The 7,260-nt window shown below is 49.4% G+C and overlaps 1 pseudogene; it reads right to left on the bottom strand.

Annotated features, from left to right (window-relative positions):
- Window positions 1–3,854: 3,854 nt before the first annotated feature.
- On the bottom strand, window positions 3,855–5,063 carry LOC125506710 (annotated as a pseudogene).
- Between the last annotated feature and the right edge of the window lie 2,197 nt (window positions 5,064–7,260).

The raw sequence follows: 7,260 nt of genomic DNA, 5'->3' as shown, positions 1-7,260 counted from the left end.
ATTTGCTTGAAATATTAACTGCAACTCCTGGAACATCTCATATGCTCCATGACGTTCAAAACGTCGTTGAAGTCCCGATTCTAAGCCGTAAAGCATGGCACACTGAACTATCGAGTATTCATCAGCTTTGCTCTGCCAGACGTTCATAACATCTGGTGTTGCTCCAGCAGCAGGCCTGGCACCCAGCGGTGCTTCCAGGACGTAATTCTTCTGTGCAGCAATGAGGATAATCCTCAAGTTACGGACCCAGTCCGTGTAATTGCTACCATCATCTTTCAACTTTGCTTTCTCAAGGAACGCATTAAAATTCAACAGAACAACAGCACGAGCCATCTATCTACAATCAACATAAACAAGCAAGATACTATCAGGTACTAAGTTCATGATAAATTTAAGTTCAATTAATCATATTACTTAAGAACTCCCACTTAGATAGACATCCCTCTAATCCTCTAAGTGATCACGTGATCCAAATCAACTAAACCATGTCCGATCATCACGTGAGATGGAGTAGTTTCATCGGTGAACATTCACTATGTTGATCATATCTACTATATGATTCACGCTCGACCTTTCGGTCTCCGTGTTCCGAGGCCATATCTGTATATGCTTGGCTCGTCAAGTATAACCTGAGTATTTCCGCGTGTGCAACTGTTTTGCCACCCCGTTGTTTGAACGTAGAGCCTATCACACCCAATCATCACGTGGTGTCTCAGCACGAAGAACTTTCGCAACGGTGCATACTCAGGAGAACACTTCTTGATAATTTAGTGAGAGATCATCTTAAAAATGCTACGTCAATCAAGCCAAGATTAAGATGCATAAAGATAAACATCAATGCAATCAATATAAGTGATATTGATATGGCCATCATCATCTTGTGCTGTGATCTCCATCTCCGAAGCAACCGTCATGATCACCAATCGTCACCCGGCCACACTTTGATCATCCATCGTAGCATCGTTGTCGTCTCGCCAACTATGCTTCCACGACTATCGCTACTGCTTAGTGATAAAGTAAAGCATTACAGCGATTGCATTGCATACAATAAAGCGACAACCATATGGCTCCTGCCAGTTGCCGATAACTCGGTTACAAAACATGATCATCTCATACAATAAAATTTAGCATCATGTCTTGACCATATCACATCACAACATGCCCTGCAAAAACAAGTTAGACGTCCTCTACTTTGTTGTTGCATGTTTTACGTGGCTGCTACGGGCTTAAGCAAGAACCAATCTTACCTACGCATCAAAACCACAACGATAGTTTGTCAAGTTGGTGCTGTTTTAACCTTCACAAGGACCGGGCGTAGCCACACTCGGTTCAACTAAAGTTGGAGAAACTGTCACCCGCAAGCCACCTATGTGCAAAGCACGTCGGGAGAACCGGTCTCGCGTAAGCGTACGCGTAATGTCGGTCCGGGCCGCTTCGTCCAACAATACCGCCGAACCAAAGTATGACATGCTGGTAAGCAGTATGACTTATATCGCCCACAACTCACTTGTGTTCTACTCGTGCATATAACATCAAACATAAAACCTAGGCTCGGATGCCACTGTTGGGGAACGTAGTAATTTCAAAAAATTTCCTACGCACACGCAAGATCATGGTGATGCATAGCAACGAGAGGGGAGAGTGTGATCTACGTACCCTTGTAGATCGACAACGGAAGCGTAACTTGGTTGATGTAGTCGTACGTCTTCACGGCCCGACCGATCAAGCACCGAAACTACGGCACCTCCGAGTTCTAGCACACGTTCAGCTCGATGACGATCCCCGGACTCCGATCCAGCAAAGTGTCGGGGAAGAGTTCCGTCAGCACGACGGCGTGGTGACGATCTTGATGTACTACTGTCGCAGGGCTTCGCCTAAGCACCGCTACAATATTATCGAGGACTATGGTGGAAGGGGGCACCGCACACGGCTAAGAATATGATCACGTGGATCAACTTGTGTGTCTAGGGGTGCCCCCTGCCCCCGTATATAAAGGAGCAAGGGGAGGAGGCCGGCCGGCCCTATAGGCGCGCCAAGGAGGAGTCCTCCTCCTAGTAGGAGTAGGACTCCTACTAGGAGGGGGGAAAGAAGTGGGGAGGGAGAAGGAAAGGGGGGCGCCCCCCCCCTCTCCTAGTCCAATTCGGACCAGGGGGGAGGAGGCGCGCGGCCCACCTTTGGCTGCCCCTCTCTCTCTCCACTAAGGCCCATATGGCCCATTACTTCTCCCGGGGGGGTTCCGGTAACCCTCCGGCTCTCCGGTTTTCTCCGAAATCACCCGGAACACTTCCGTGTCCGAATATAGCCGTCCAATATATCAATCTTTATGTCTCGACCATTTCAAGACTCCTCGTCATGTCCGTGATCACATCCGGGACTCCGAACAAACTTCGGTACATCAAATCATAAACTCATAATATAACTGTCATCGAAACCTTAAGCGTGCGGACCCTACGGGTTCGAGAACAATGTAGACATGACCGAGACACGTCTCCGGTCAATAACCAATAGCGGAACCTGGATGCTCATATTGGCTCCTACATATTCTACGAAGATCTTTTATCGGTCAGACCGCATAACAACATACGTTGTTCCCTTTGTCATCGGTATGTTACTTGCCCGAGATTCGATCGTCGGTATCTCAATACCTAGTTCAATCTCGTTACCGGCAAGTCTCTTTACTCGTTCTGTAATACATCATCCCGCAACTAACTCATTAGTTGCAATGCTTGCAAGGCTTAAGTGATGTGCATTACCGAGAGGGCCCAGAGATACCTCTCCGACAATCGGAGTGACAAATCCTAATCTCGAAATACGCCAACCCAACATGTACCTTTGGAGACACCTGTAGAGCCTTTATAATCACCCAGTTACGTTGTGACGTTTGGTAGCACACAAAGTGTTCCTCCTGGCAAACGGGAGTTGCATAATCTCATAGTCATAGGAACATGTATAAGTCATGAAGAAAGCAATAGCAACATACTAAACGATCGGGTGCTAAGCTAATGGAATGGGTCATGTCAATCAGATCATTCAACCTAATGATGTGATCCCGTTAATCAAATAACAACTCTTTGTCCATGGTTAGGAAACATAACCATCTTTGATTAACGAGCTAGTCAAGTAGAGGCATACTAGTGACACTCTGTTTGTCTATGTATTCACACATGTATTATGTTTCCGGTTAATACAATTCTAGCATGAATAATAAACATTTATCATGATATAAGGAAATAAATAATAACTTTATTATTGCTCTAGGGCATATTTCCTTCACATAGATCATAAGTATTTTCTTTACTAATAACCTGAGCAAGGATCTCTTTTGAGAGAGAATTCAGCAAATGACTCAGAACTTGTTGATCCTTCTGCAGCCATGGCGCATACAGTAGGTTTGGCACCGTAGCCATGGTCTTGTCCGACTGCTGCTCCTCCACCGTGGCTGGGGGTGCGACGTCGGTTCCATCTAGGAGCCCTATGACCTGCGCTTCTCGCAGGCCGGGCATCACTTGGGCTTTCCATAGGAGATAGTTCCCCTTTGTCAACTTCTCGGCTGGTGGAGGACCAAGGTTGAGGACGACTGTAGTCGAGGAAGCCATGCCGATGGAGAGGTTTTCGGTGGCTAGATTGGGAAGAGGATGGCTCTGTATATCATGTAAGATTTGATGGAAGCGTTCCTACTCCTCGTAAGGAGCCGCGTGATGTATATTTATGTGCGACAGGAAAAGCCCCTGTTCGTGGCGTACAAGGCAAGGCTGATCGCTAGGATACAACTCGTACAGAGAAGAGAGAACGAGGTAGTTACGAGAGGGAATAGAGATAGGAGACAGTTGAGATTACAATAGGTTTAAATCGTATCATCTAACAGATCCAAGACACAATGAAGCTGACAAACAAAAACAGGGGAAGGAAGGAAGGAGATCAGAGAGTGGTCTTGACGCCCTCCTTACCAGCACAGCCCAGCACAATGACCCTGTACACGAGGAAGAAGCACAGCAATGACCCCCACGTTAACCCACCTCATGCCCTCGTCGACCCCTCTCCCCCCCTCAGCACGTCGCCTCCGGTGCTCAAGCAAACGCCGTCACCGGTCATGGCGTCCCCTCCCACCCACGCCACGCACTTGTCCCTGGCGCCGCCCCCGTACTCGTTGATGAGCAGCAGGTCCAGCGGGTACCTGTACATGGACACGTAGTACATGAAGGCCCAGTACCTCGGGATGCTCTCCTTGGGTATGAAGTAGCCGGAGAAGAGGAAGAAGACGCCCAGGAAGATGCAGATGAGCGAGTTGCCGAGGATGAAGTCCGGGGACACGGCGCTGAGGAAGAGCACCAGGGAGCTGGCCATGAGCACGATGAGCCACACGGCGAGCACGAAGAACCCGAAGGCGGCCAGGGAGGCGCGGAGGCCCACCAGCCAGTACTACGGGCGCCCAGAAGAGGACCGCCACGGCGAGCAGCACGGCGCGAAACCAGCGGTTGGCACGACCACGTAAGAGGACAGGCGGTAGGCGCGGCGGGACTCGGGAGGCCTCGCGCATCAGCACGCGCCGCTCGTGGAGGAGGATGGGCAGCGCCTCCACGGTGGAGGAGAGGAGGAAGCTGAGGCTGAAGGCGAAGAGGCCCAGCCGGAGCGCCAGCCCGTCCGGGTCGGCGCGCACGCGGAAGAAGACGCTGCATGCCGAGGCCCAGGCCGCCGACCACCGCCTGCGCCGCCCGCGCCGCGAAGAGCTGCTGCGTGCGGTACATGGTGCGCCAGCAGCGCACTGTCAGCGCCGCCACCTCCGTGGTGCGGCTGCGGTACCCGTGCTCTGGGACCTGAAGGCTGCCGTTGGCAACGCCGGGGCTTTCCCTTTCCTCCTCGTACTGGTCGTTGTCCCAGAGTCAATGCGGCACCTGCTGGAATACTAAAAGCCTGAAAGCAATTCACACGGAGTTGGGTTCATTCTCCTGGGTGAGCCGCCGCCTCCAACGTCGCTGGCCGCCGCCTCCTCAAAATTAGGGTTCTTTGTGCCTTTCATCGGCGCCGGTGCCGGTCCGTTCCGTCTCCGGTAATCTTAAGGCCATGGAGGCAGAGTGAATCTCGGTCCTTGCCGGTGAGAGGGCTCCGTTTTCATATCTTTTTTCGAGCTTTGTTAGGGTTTGTGTCCGAAAGCGAGACGGTGACGGCTCCATAAAGATGGAATAAAGGTCTCCCCGTCTAGTCCCTGTTCCGGTGATGCGTGTAGCATCATCGGTGGGCGTGTGTAGTGTTGGAAACGTAGTAATTTCAAAAAAAATAAAATCCTACGCACACGCAAGATCATGGTGATGCATATCAACGAGAGGGGAGAATGTCGTCTACGTACCCTCGTAGACCGTAAGCGGAAGCGTTATGAGAACGCGGTCGATGTAGTCGTACGTCTTCACGATCCGACTGATCCAAGTACCGAACGCAGCACCTCCGAGTTCAGCACACGTTCAGCTCGGTGACGTCCCACCGAACTCACGATCCAGCAGAGCTTCGGGAGAGTTCCGTCAGCACGACGACGTGATGACGGTGATGATGATGCTACCGATGCAGGGCTTCGCCTAAGCACCGCTACGATATGACCGAGGTGGATTATGAGGGGGGCACCACACACGGCTAAAAGATCAACTGATCAACCTTGTGGGTCTATGGGGTGGCCCCTCCCCGATATAAAGGAGTGGAGGAGGGGAGGGCCCGGCCCTTCCTAGGCACGCCCCAAGGGGAGTCCTACTCCCACCGGGAGTAGGACTCCAACCCTTCCAAGGGTAGGAGTAGGAGAGAGGGAAGGAAAGGGGGGCCGCCCCCCTCCTTGTCCAATTCGGACTAGAGGGGGAGGGGCATGCGGCCTGCCCTGGCTGCCCCTCCTCTTCTCCACTAAGGCCCAATAGGCCCATTACACTCCCCGGGGGGTTCCGGTAACCCCCTGGTACTCTGGTATTTGTCTAAACTTGCCCAGAACCCTTCCAAAGTCCAAACATAGTCATCCAATATATCGATCTTTATGTCTTGACCATTTCGAGACTCCTTGTCATGTCCGTGATCATATACGGGACTCCGAACTACCTTCGATACATCAAAACACATAAACTCATAATACCAATCATCACTGAACGTTAAGCGTGCAGACCCTACGGGTTCAAGAATTATGTAGACATGACCGAGACACGTCTCTGGTCAATAACCAATAGCGGAACCTGGATGCTCATATTGGCTCCCACATATTCTACGAAGATCTTTATCGGTCAAACCGCATAACAAAATACGTTGTTCCCTTTGTCATCGGTATGTTACTTGCCCGAGATTCGATCGTCGGTATCTCAATACCTAGTTCAATCTCATTACTGGCAAGTCTCTTTACTCGTTCCGTAATACATCATCCCGACAACTAACTCATTAGTGCATTGCTTGCAAGGCTTATAGTGATGTGCATTACCGAGAGGGCCAGAGATACCTCTCCGACAATCGGAGTGACAAATCAATTTTGATCTATGCCAACTCAACAAGTATCGGAGACCTGTAAAGCACCTTTATAATCACCCAACGTTTGTGACGTTGGTAGCACACAAAGTGTTCCTTCCGGTATTCGAGAGTTGCATATCTCATAGTCATAGAACATGTATAAGTCATGAAGAAAGCAATAACAATAAACTAAACGAATCAAGTGCTAAGCTAACGGAATGGGTCAAGTCAATCACATCATTTCTAATGATGTGATCCCGTTAATCAAATGACAACTCATGTCTATGGCTAGAAAACTTAACCATCTTGATTCAACGAGCTAGTCAAGTAGAGGCATACTAGTGACACTCTATTTGTCTATGTATTCACACATGACTAAGTTTCCGGTTAATACAATTCTAGCATGAATAATAAAAATTTATAATGATATAAGTAAATATAAATAACAACTTTATTATTGCCTCTAGGGCATATTTCCTTCAGTCTCCCACTTGCACTAGAGTCAATAATCTAGATTACACAGTAATGATTCTAACACCCATGGAGCCTTGGTGTTGATCAAGTTTTGCTCGTGAGAGAGGCTTAGTCAAGGATCTGCAACATTCAGATCTGTATGTATCTTGCAAATCTCTATGTCTCCCTCCTGGACTTGATCGCGGATGGAATTGAAGCGTCTCTTGATGTGCTTTGTTCTCTTGTGAAATCTGGATTCCTTTGCCAAGTAAATTGCACCAGTATTGTCACAAAAGATTTTCATTGGACCTGATGCACTAGGTATGACACCTAGATCGGATA

Source organism: Triticum urartu, chromosome 5 (genome assembly GCF_003073215.2).
Source record: "Triticum urartu cultivar G1812 chromosome 5, Tu2.1, whole genome shotgun sequence".
Classification (NCBI taxonomy): domain Eukaryota; kingdom Viridiplantae; phylum Streptophyta; class Magnoliopsida; order Poales; family Poaceae; genus Triticum; species Triticum urartu.
This window is presented reverse-complemented; position numbering and strand designations above follow the sequence as displayed.